The 12,735-nt window shown below is 35.9% G+C and overlaps 1 pseudogene across 1 annotated transcript; it reads right to left on the reverse strand.

The window, feature by feature from the left end:
• Positions 1–1,634: 1,634 nt before the first annotated feature.
• Positions 1,635–3,253, reverse strand: LOC143599463 (uncharacterized; annotated as a pseudogene). The gene is made up of 2 exons (XR_013147292.1): positions 3,004–3,253; positions 1,635–2,904 (listed from the first exon to the last, which is right to left on the reverse strand). The product of XR_013147292.1 is annotated as an uncharacterized LOC143599463 (transcript).
• Positions 3,254–12,735: the final 9,482 nt, after the last annotated feature.

Here is a 12,735-nt window from a genome sequence, read left to right on the forward strand (position 1 = left end):
AAAAACGTGTATAAAGTACACTTTTCGTAAATTTATAAAAATTTTGGATATAAAAAGTAAATATTTGTGTACGAAATTCAAAATTCCATTGTGTAAATAAGAACGTACGTTGTCGTTGAAACTCAACCCTAGATAATCCTCTAATATTGTGTCATCTAACGTTGACTAAAAGTTAATTGTACACTGGACAAAGCTCATGTTGAAGCCACCTAAGCCAGTTGTGGTTCAGGTTAGCCGGTGCTTCAGCGATTTTTTGTTTTGTATTTTTTTTCTTTCTAATTTGTAAACTAAATATTTTCCCATTTAATATTTTATTATATAAAACATCCTTTATATATAGCGTTTGTATTATTATCAATGTTATTTTTTTCAAACCACACAGTCCATTTATTTAGTATGAAGTCTTTAATTTTGGTATTTTTGCATACCCATTGGGTTCACCGTCTATTTCTTAGTGGGTCTGGGCTGTCTGGCCCATTTATCTTTTGAGAACAAATCTAAGTCATTAGATCTATGTCACATTCATTTTCCCCTAAACTTAAAACATTCCAATATCAAACGTATGACCATGTTCTTCATCCTTCTCCAAATACAACCATTTTGCATTTCTTGACAAGCTGGAACATATTCCAAGAACATCCACGCTTCCAAATCCCCTTCAGTTGGCGCTACCTCACTCACCTGATGTCGATCGCGCCCTCGTTCACGAGAGAATGTTGTGGTCTTCGCTACCAGTGTGGCATCGAGCAAGGGATCGCACCCTGGTTAGCTCACCACAACGTACAATCTAAATAAAACTTTTGAATATTAAAAGTAAATATTTGAGCAAGTAATTCAAAATTCCTATCTTTAACATATTAATTTAGCCGGAACATGTGTATTACACGAATTAAAGCCACAATTATTGAGGACGTTTGGGAACCTTTTTCAGTTAAAAGCCTCAACTATTGAGGTCGTCGAAACCCTGGAAAAATAATTGAATCGGTTTGTGGTGCTTAAGTGTTGGTGGTTGGTTGGTGGTGAGTCAGTTGGTGGTGGTGGCGGTGAATGGTGATGTTTAGGTTTCGGCAAAAACTGTGACTTTTTCTGCAAAAAGCGTTTTTACGGCAACATCAAACTAACAACGTTAGGATTTTTTTAGTCGCGGCCCGTTGAGAACAATGCGTTATGGGATCGTCAACACCCAATTCATTCGTTGAGGCTGACAACAAAAAAGAATGATAGTTGAGATAAATAAAAACCAATATACTTTTCATCGATTTTCGCTAACATTTGATGACCATATTGGTGAAGTTAAGCTATAAAACCAACATATCAAGCAACCCTCATGACATGCAATACTTATTATAATGCTTATAATAAGAATAATAACAATAATACAATTAAATAAAAATCATTTCTAGTTTATTTTCAGTTTGGTTATAGAGCAAAAATACGTTCTAAAGTTATGTTGATACCATTTTTAGAAAGTTAGTTGGTCGATAATTACTTTTCATAATTTAATAATTTTTATAGTCTAGAAACAAACATAAAAATAAAAATAAATTATACAACAAAAATCCCATGGTGTAGAAAAGCAATTAAATATAAAAACACATGGGTGATGCAAATAAACGAAACCCACGATACAAGACTTATGAGAACAACAAAGACTTCTTTTATTTCAACAAGTACATGCAAATATAATCATAATAATCATAAATATAAAGATACACAACGAGTAAAACAGTTCAAGTTGCCACAAAAACAAATCAAACCTTGAACATTTACAGATTCCATCAAATTCACACACCAAATCTTAACATCATAAACAAAAGATCGAGGCCTCTCATCCTTGGCGAATCGCAACACATCTGTCGATCTACTTTCATATATTTTTATTACTTTCATGAAACATTAAAGGGTACTCGAATAATCCTACACGAGTCGACTCAGGAAATTGAAACACTTTGGATGGAAAGTTTAAGGGTGTGGTGGAATGGGTATGAGGGGATGATGCTTCCATTTTGGAGGAAGGGTGGGTAGAGGAGGAAGCTTAGGGAGTGAAAATGGTGGGCATGGTTTTTTATAGAATGGTGGGATTGGTGGCAAGATTTTTGGATGCGGCTTGTAAATTGGAACAGGTGGTGGCAAGATTTTAGGATGCGGCTTGTAGATTGGAACAGGTGGTGGCAAGATTTTAGGATGCGGTTTGTAAATTGGAACAGGCGGTGGCAAGATTTTTGGATGCGGCTTGTAAATTGGAACAGGCGGTGGCAAGCTTTTTGGGGGACATGGCTTTGGTTTCGGCTTGTAAATTGGAACAGGTGGTGGCAAGATTTTTGGTGGGCATGGCTTGGGCTCTGGCTTTGGCTTTGGCTTTGGCTCCGGCTTGGGTTCTGGTTTTGGCTTACGTTGGCTTTGGTTTCGGCTCTGGCTTGGGTTCCGGCTTTGGCTTTGGCTTTGGCTTTGGCTCTGGTTTGGGTTCTGGCTTGGGCTCTGGCTTTACAACAACTGGCGGCGGACATGGCTTTTTGTATGGTATTGGAGGGAGAACAATGGGTGGGTGTTTGAAAATGTGGTGAAACTTCTTTAACCAAGGGTGGTCTTTAGGTAACGGCGGCAAAAAGGTGGCGGAAGAGCAGATTGCCGACGAGAATTTGAGTTTCCCAGTCGGTCCAAAAGTGTGTTTTTTGTCTGACTTTGATACGAAAGTGATCTTAGAGGCTTCTAACCCATTGTGAAATGCACAAGGTGCATTTGCAGCATTGTGGAGTTGCACATAACATTCTTCACTCAACTTTCCATCTTTCAAGATTTCTTGAGGAAGATCTACCTTGAATTCTCCTTCCTCATTAAGCTTTCCAACACCTCTTGTTTGGAACTTACCATCTTCAAGCTTACAGTCAATGGTCACTTTTAACCCTGAAAATGGTTTACCATAGTCAAGATATAAGACTACAATTACTTGCATTGAACTAGATATGTTTCATTATTACAAGAGACAAAAGTAAATCATAGTACCTGACAATGCCTGGCTTGTCTTGATATTATTCTCCTTGCAATCAGCACATTCTCCAAATCCAACTACCTCAACACTATTGGCATTGCCATAATAAAAACTCCCAACCAACAAAAACCCAATAAGAAAACCGCGCATCATTGCGAGCCGTTAAAAAGAAAAGCTTAAAAACTCAAAGAGAAGAACATAACAAGAACTTGGTGTTGGAATGAGTACTTGAACTAGATTCTACTTGCATATATATAAGTGAAGCTCATGAGTTATGTTAGTTGGCTCACCTATAGGGAAGTAAATAACCTCACATGAAGCCATGGGACCCACCATAGAGCATGGCGACTGGTGAAGAAAGTATACACTATACCAGCACATTGAATGAGCTCTCAACTACACCACATGTATGATGTGTGTTCATCTTAGTTAGCATGCATGTGAAGGCAATATCTCCACCAACTAACTACAAGTTTATCATAAATACCTTAATTTTCTTGTCACATTGAGTAAATCAATGACTTTTTAGCAACCATTTTGACAATTTTATCAAACAGTTGGCAGATACATGCCCACATAACAAAACATATAGTCATGACCATGTGAAATCAATATATATTATCTCCAAACCAACTAACTGAAACTTTCTCATAAATATTATGAGTAAATACGTCATTTTTATATATGTATTTAACTTGGTCTCATTATTTACGTGTTTTATCGAACAGTTAACCGACATTATGGATTCAACCCACACACACATTTTCATATTCGATCGCGAATTAAGCATACGGAGGACGTTTGCAGACTGAAATTGAATTTGACGTGAAGTTTCTTACAGAATTGATTAATTATATGATCGGTATGAATGATGAATGATGAATGATGAATGATGAATGATGAATGATGAATGATGAATGATGAATGATGAATGATGAATGATATAATGATGCATGCTCTGACACAAATAAGAATGTTGGAATGAAATGTCATTTCCAAATATAACAAAAATAAAAACAGAAAAAAGTTATATGTACGGCATTGATTCTCCTATCCAATAACAACTATCACGTTTAAATGTTTAACCTACCTGTGCATTTATATATTTTTTCTTTTTTTATATTTTGTAAATGTTAAATTCATCAGACAATAATTTTATACGAGTTAAATAAAAGAAAATTATATAGTTAATAATGAAAATTTAAGAACTAAAAATTGATCTTTTTGAGACGTTTTTCAAATGTCCTAATAAATTGTGTCATATATGATCAAAACGTGTGATGTTTATCAAGTTTATAAATGTGAAAGCATTTGATGCATCGATTAGAGAAACGGCATCATCACCTTGCTCATAAGTTTCAGCAGTCACAATAACATAAAATTGAATCAATCTTCTAATAAGTTTTATTAGTCACAACAAGCATTGTTATTTTTTACTTAAATGAATGAATGATATATATAGATGAGGGAGGGAAAATAAATCCTCACTGTCTCAATTTTAATCATAAAAATGATTGGAGTGATATATAGATGATTTGATATTATAATTTATATACTTTATATTAAAAAAACTACAAGTTTTGTCATTATTAAATTAAACATAGCCATTTTTAAACTTATCTTATATAACTGATAATAATATTTGCCACAACCTATGAAAACAAAAGGACAGATAATAAAAAAATATATATATGCCGAGTCATGCATGCTTACCATTCTTAAATATACGTGTTTTAAAATTGTTAATTTAATATTTACTTTATATTTATACATAAATATTTGAAATTTATAATTATCTCTTATTTTATTAAAAAACGTTATTCAATAAATAAATATATATATATATTGAAATTTATATTTAAAATTATATATTCAGCCCATGTAGCACACACGAGCCTCTTTTTTAATTCTTGTAATTTTAATATAAATTGTTAACTCATAAGGTATTTTAGAAATAATAATGACAATAATAATAATAACAATAATAACAATAATAATAATAATAATAATAAGAGTTAAATTTAAGAATGACAAATCTATATCATGCCAATGATGTACAACCCAATTGGCGCGCCGAAGGCAAGAAGGTTTACCCACTCATATGAGGTTCTTGTTTTGGAGGTCACAAATTTCATTCTAGGGCTCACGCGTACGTTATGAAATATGAGTAACAACAACTATATGAGGAGAATTCAAACTCAACTACTCAAACAAGATATCTACCTCTACCTATTCTAATAAACGAAAATAACTGTGCCACATGTCAGTTTGTGGTTAAACCTCATAACATTTTCCCTCCAAAACCCAGATTTTTATTGACTCTAATATATGTCATATTTACTTTCCTTTTGAATTCTATTTATATTATATCTATACATGTGTCATATAAATTTATAAATAATAAATATATGTTTTAAATCTATCAATTTATTTTTTCGGTTAATTTAGTAGCCTATATATTTTTTTGGTTATTTAGTAATATATACCAATCACTTTCATATGTAACAAAGTTTATCATATTTAATTTCTTGATTTTTTATGAACGATTGTTTCGGGTTTTGTGAAACTTAAATTTGATTTATACAGTCAAAAGTGGGAAAATAGATTGTTTGATAAAGGTTAAATACATTTGTGTCAAAATTTGTTGCGGGTCAAAATGAGAAATCTGAGTATTTTTAAAAGTTTGAGAATACAAATAGATTTATCGTCAGATTTGTTACGGGTTTAAAGTGTTGACTTAAAAATGTCAAGCGGGTGAAATTTAGAATTTTAAACATGATTCGGGTTTCAAATTTATTTTCATTGACATATTTGGAAATATCAAAATGTTCGGAATTTGGCAAATTGACTATTTTTTTCCTCGACTATTAAAATTAAAGAAAAGATAGTGAGCACTCCCGACATGTCACCCTCATGCATATCAATGCTTCTAACTTTTATTAAATTTGAAATATTTGTGTCAGCATTAACCTTTCCTTCAATGGTGATCAAAATGTTTTATGGGAAACATGTCATGTAAAACTATGCTCAAATTAAGAAAAATTTCACAAAATTGAATGGCTTAACAGGTATTTTTTATGTTGTCATTATGACAATTCGAGAAACCCCCATTTATTTTTTTATGTTGTTATCATGGTGTAGCTCAGAAAAACATAATTATTGAAGAACATCCGTCATTATAATTTAATGTTTTCTTTTCCTTATATGGGTTGTAAATTGATAAATATATCAATAAATGTAACATTTCTTCAGTATTTAAGTCGGGTGGTCAGAACTACTATTGTATGAGAAGTCTTCTTCCTGATGTAACATCCTAAATATTATAATGTTAAATAAAGAAAGTTACGTTTAGTGATTTCGCGTTATTAATTAAATTAATATCGAGTAAAGAACGGATCATGGACTTAGATTAATTAAGATGGGTTAAATGAGAATGGACCTTAGGTCCATGGGCTTCAAGGGGTATAAATACCCTCTTAAACCAACCTAAAACCCTAAACCCTCATTTATATCCATCCAAATCTCTACACGCTCAAAAACACACACCACCATATTTCGACCGAGAGAAAAAGAGGTGAGGTCCGAGCAAGCACACGCGATTCAAGATAGATACAAGATCTAGAGCCTTTAAGCAAGCAAAACGAGACCGAAGAACGTATAAAGGTAAGCCGTCTTACCTTTAAAGTTTACATTTTTATACACTTTTAGTCTTGAAACTTAGAACGAGAAAAGATCAAGTATAAACGAAAAATAAAGTTGTAAACTTGATAGTAAAAATAAGTGTAAAGAACCCGAAAATGGAAACATGAACCCTTAACACTTGTATTGAACGTTCATGAAATTAAAGGTCCAAACTTTACGTGTTTTCGAGTCAAACCTTATCCAAAAACGACCATAGGAATGATCGCGGGTTAGTCAAATACCATACCCATGGATTTCTCAGTAAAACGATGATGATTTTGGGGGATTAAGATTGAACAGAGGCGAAGCTGGGCAACTTCGCCTGCAAACTGTAACTTCGCCTGCAAGCTTAACTTCGCTTGCACGCAAGTTCGCCTAATTGATAACTTCGCCTAAGGCTAAGTTCGCCTAATTGATAACTTCGCCTAAGGCTAAGTTCGCCTGATTGATAACTTTGCCTAAGGCTAAGTTCGTCGAACACTAACTTCGCCGAACACTAACTTCGCCTAATACAAGTTCGCTTACAGTAAGTTCGCTTAATGTTAAGTTCGCTTATTGTTAAGTTCGCTTAATGATAAGTTCGTTGGAGTTAGCAAATTAGAAAAAAAAAACCTAATGAAAAATGTGTTAAGACAGCTCGACCCCAGCCAGGGGCTCTGCCCCTTGGACCCTGCTAGGGGCTGCCGCCCCTAGAACCCCGCTGCCAGGGGCGCTGCCCCCGGACCCTTGTTCGTTGTGGGTAGTAGCTAAGACTAGAAAGATGATATGAGTAGTAGTAGTTAATTGATACATGTAACTATTATACAGTTAGCCGTGCACAGCTCAATAAGGGAATAACGATTAACGGAGAGCGTAACAGGATTCAGGTGAGTTTCTAGCCCCATTTATGTGTTATGTTTTCGGGGCTGTGTGCATACTCAATATGTTTGTTAATACGCTTATCATAAGAGATAAGCGTATGCCTTATGTGAATAATTTGAAATGTATGAATGATTGCTTGATGGTACGTGAACGATCTTCGGATATTGCACGTACTGTCAGGTTGTAACGATATGTATAAGGTAAGTATGATATGTATGCTTATGTGTATGAATGTGATAAAGTTAATAAAAGAAGGAAATGATGGTTGTATGGTTGTATGGTTAAGAAGAGGGTACCGGGCCCTAATAATACTCGAGGTATGATGTATGGTTGTATGGTAACGAAGAGGGAATCGAACCCTACTAATATTCGAGAACTAGGGAACCGAACCCTACTAATATTCGAGGAAAGAGGGTACCGAGCCCTAATAATACTCGAGGAAAGAGGGTACCGAGCCCTAATAATACTCGAGGAAGGAGGGTACCGAGCCCTAATAATACTCGAGGAAGGAGGGTACCGAGCCCTAATAATACTCGAGGAATGTAGGGCGTAATGCTCTTTATAACGCAAGATATGAAAGCAAGTTAATACAAAAGAAAGTATGAAAGTATGATTGAAAGAATACAAGTTTATGTGTATTGTATATTGTATGATTAACTAGAACTTACTCAGTGTAGCTGACTTTTAGTATGCACGCAGGTGAGTAGGATGAGGCAGCTCGCTTGAGGAGACACGTGGCACTGAATAAGAGGCTGGCATCGGAAGACTCAAGACGTTTAAGTTTAATGTTTCGTTTATTTTGAAAGACAAAATGATGTTTTAAGACAAGACGTGTTTTGTTATGAAATGTTTTATGAAAGCTTTTATATTCCGCGAATGTTTTAATTAACTCTGATATTTAGAACTGCGTTTATGAGTAAATCCAATACGAAAGTAGGGCTACCGGTAACGGGGCCTTACACCTGAATTCTTTCAAGTATACATATATGATACTGTCAATGAAAGTTTCAATAAAAATGAGCATTATCGCTTTATTGGGTACATTTTCTCACGTGCATTTATTAAGTTTATGTAAAAAATCATTTTGTGGTATTAATAAAATAATTTATGTATACATGGTATATATATAAGCATAAATGTAATGCATTTTTTTATATACGTTATGTAATTCTTTGGTTTCCTTGTAATTTTATAATTTATATAATCCCGTGTATTACACGGGCACTAAATCTAGTACTATATACTAGTGTTAAACCTTTAGGAGTCTCAATAACCACAATATTACGCTTCGTCGTTGAAAAAAATCTCTTCATCTTCCTAAAAGAACCGTTATTCACTAAACCTTCAATTTATTTGATTCGTTACTTTAATCATTTATAAGTCAAATATGATGGATCGGTCAGTCAATCTAGAAGACACATTTATATATAAATTATTAATTTAAGTTCTAAAGTTCAAATAATTTTATTTTGTTTTATTTTTGGTGTATTGGTTTCATTAATCCCAATTATCATTTTTTGTTGTCGATCCAACTAACGAATTGGCTGCTAACGGTTTCATCTTTTAACGTATTTGTTCCCAACGGTCTGTGACTAAAAGAATATGAACGTTGTTAGTTGCAGATCCCGAAAAAACATTTTTTTGTTGGAAAACTATACATTTTCGTCCCAGACATCTTTGTAACATTGAATCAGAAATTTAAGAACTTTTTTCTAGTAAAAGTCCCAGTTATTGAAGTCACCGGAACTCTAGAATCACCGTCGAAATCGGTTGGTGATGCTCAACTGGTGGTGGTTGGTTGATGGTGAGTTGGTTGGTGGTGGTGTCTGTGTTCAAGTGGAGTTTACGATAAAACTTGTGACTTTTCCAGCTAAAAGCGTTTTTTGACGATATGCAAGTAAAGACGTCAGGGTTCTTTTAGTCGTGAACCGTTGAAAACAAATACATAAGAAAATATAACCATCTACAGTCAATTCATTAGTTAAAACTATAATAACCAAACTAAGAAAGTTGAAATTAATAAAAGACAGAATTACAAATTTTGTCATTTAAAAAAAGCCAAATTATGGTTCGTGCCCTTTTTTTTAGTTTCCTTGCAGACGGTGTACTTTAAACTTTTTTTTCCTAAACGTTATGTCTTTTACGCTAACTGTGTTAGAAAAGCACAGTTAAATACCCTCACGTGAGGCGCATGTAAGGGCATTTTTGTCTTTTCTTCTGACCTGCAAACAAAACCCCTTGAAGTCAAACAAAACCCAACCCACCCCCGTCTCCCCCTTCGTCCGTTCCTCCCTTGCCTGCCAAATGATTCCCTCTCCGGCAAGCCACCGCCGCCGTCTTCTGAGGCATTAAGGCATTACAAATTTTGAAGTCACATAATCATTTCGATAACATTTAGCAATAAGATTCATATCAGAAAAGAAACAATATATAAATTCTAATTGAGGTTGTTTCAGCTAAAGGATGACAGACATTATAACTTACAATTTCAGCCTGATTGATTTTGTGTTTAATAATATTACGAAAAGCCCTAAATTGAAACAGGCAGTTCACCGTGGAAGAAGAAGTGGATCCACGTCACACCCGGAAGATGAAGTATATTCCTATATTGCCGCCGATCATTCCAATGATGATGACGATACTGCCGCCGATGAGCCGCCTCGCCGGAAGATGAAGTATATTCCGGTATGGATTTGTTTTTAATTATTTTTTGGTTGACTTTGACCAGATCTGGTTTTGTTTGTGTTTAATTATTTATTTGTATACTGCCGCCGATGAGCCGCCTCGCCGGAAGATGCAGATCTGAAAAATCGAAATCGCAGATCTGAATCCATGGCCGGAGTGGTTGGTGGCGGAGCTGTGACGGAGATGGAGCGGTGGCTGGTGGAGGAGCTGTGGTGGCGGTGGTGATGGTGTTTGAGGAAATCCATGGGCGGAGTGGTTGTGGTATGGTGATGGTGGTGGCGTAGAGAGAGAAATAAGAGAGAAAGGAAAGGAAGGTAATTGGAGTTGATTGTGATATGCAAAATGAAGAATAAGAAGAGGACGAAGAAGAAGTTGCAGGGCAGACGAAAAGACAAAAATGCCCTCACATGCGCCTCACGTAAGGGTATTTAACTGAGTTTTTCTAACACAGTTAGCGTAAAGGACATAACGTGTAGGAAAAAAAAGTTAAAGTAAACCGCCTACAAGAAAACTAAAAAAATAACAGGAACCGTAATTTGACTTTTTTTAAAGGACAAAATTTGTAATTCTGTCTTAATAAAAACCTACACGGCTTTATTTTTTAACCTACTTTAGTCCCTATGAGTCAATTTGGAAGAGACATTTATGTATGCTTTTACTTTGTCCCACTCCCATAAGTCAACACGCGAGTGCCTTTATATCTGTTTTTATTGGAGTAACATAACCTTTCTAATTTATTACACGAAACAAATTTTATGTATCATAATATCTAATGAATATCATTTATGATCAATTAGTTTGACAACTCTTTGTTTCTTTTTGTTTTTTTAGGTAAAACGATCAATTTTTTTACAACAGTTTTCTTACATCTAAAATTTACACTTACAAATATTTGAATCTACTATTATATTTATGAATAACAATTACCTAATTACCATTACACCATTTGATCATGGGTTACATATTACTTATTTATTAGGACAAGCCATATGAAAATTTAAAGCATACCTAGTTATGAATTACTAGGAGTCGAAAAAAGGAACCGAGCTTAGACGGTCCTTGATCTATGTTGTTATATGGTATATTTGAAAAGCCAGATGTACCTTAATATATAGATCCATAATTTGTTCACATTTGAAGACGAGATTAAACTTCTTGTCTGTAATTGGAATAAGAGTAGGAGTAAATTCAATAACTTCTTTTAGTTAGATTGTGTATTTCTCATATAATTGTATTTTGTATTGACTCTACTGGCATCTCGAAGTCTCGGTTAGTTTTACTTTAGTGCTAATGCCGCCATCCTAAAAAAAGGTATGAAATAGCATCGTGAGTAATTTAGTATCCACGACAAGGACCATGACAACAAAATTAATTAAACAGAACTAATGTATGCAAAATTTGATTTCGGTACATGTTTCCATTACTCTAGACACCCCACATTTATTTAGTTTTTTAATAAGTCATTATCATAAGATTATAGAAATATGACGATCCAAGACTAGTTCCACCTAAGAATATTTTTTTTAGTCCTAGACTCGTTTTAGGTTCGGTTTTACTTTTAAATACGTTTTGGGTTTAATGAAGATTTAAGACGTGGAAGGTCTTTGGGCCGACACTATGGTGCTGTTTGTTTTTGAAGACAAAAACTGTTTTCAATCTGATTTCATTTGATTTCATGTCTGCAACTGAAGATGTGGTTTAAAGGTCTGCAATCTGAAAATATAATAATGTTTGTTTTATAAACTGGATATCGTCTGCATAAGCTGAAATTAGTTACCTATCATATATATCAAGTAGATAAAAGTCATTTAACGCCTGTAAACTGCTAAAATAATTGGTGGTGTACGAACTATGGAAGCGAGTGGTGGTGTATGAACTATGGAAGTGGGTGGTGGTAGACCTTGTGGTAGGTGGTGAACGGTGGTGGTGGACAGTGGGTGGTGGTGGTGGACGGTTTTGGTGGGTGGTGGACGGTGATGGTGGCCGACAGTGGGTGGTGGTGGTGAGGAACGGTTGTGTTGGGTGGTAGACGGCGGTGGTGGGTGGTGGCGGTGATGGATGGTGGTGGTGGTGGCGACGGACGATGGGTGGTAGTGGTGGTAGCGGCGGATGGTGGGTGGTCGTGGCGGCGGAAGATGGGTGGTGGTGGATGGCGGTGGTGGCGGGCGGTGGTGGTGGGTGGTGGTAGTGGACGGTGGTTGTGGCCGACGGTTGTGGTGGTGGTGGGTGGTTGACAGTGGTGGTGGCGGGTGGTGGTGGTGGTGGATGGTGGGTGGTGGTGGACGGTGGTGGTGGCGGACAATGGGTGGTGGTGGTGAGGAACGATTGTGTTGGGTGGTGGCGGTGATGGATGGTGGTGTTGGTGGCGGGTGGTGGTGGCGGCGGCGGATGGTGGGTGGCGGTGGCGGCGAACGGTGAGTGGTGGTAGTGGACGGTGGTTTTGGCCGACGGTGGTGATGGTGGTGGCGGATGGTGGTGGTGGGTGAGTGGTGGTGGTGGCGGACGGTGGGTGGTGGTGG

This window comes from Bidens hawaiensis, unplaced genomic scaffold, assembly GCF_021521415.1.
Source record: "Bidens hawaiensis isolate Kalapana, Puna unplaced genomic scaffold, B.hawaiensis_p1.1 tig00052221_1, whole genome shotgun sequence".
Classification (NCBI taxonomy): domain Eukaryota; kingdom Viridiplantae; phylum Streptophyta; class Magnoliopsida; order Asterales; family Asteraceae; genus Bidens; species Bidens hawaiensis.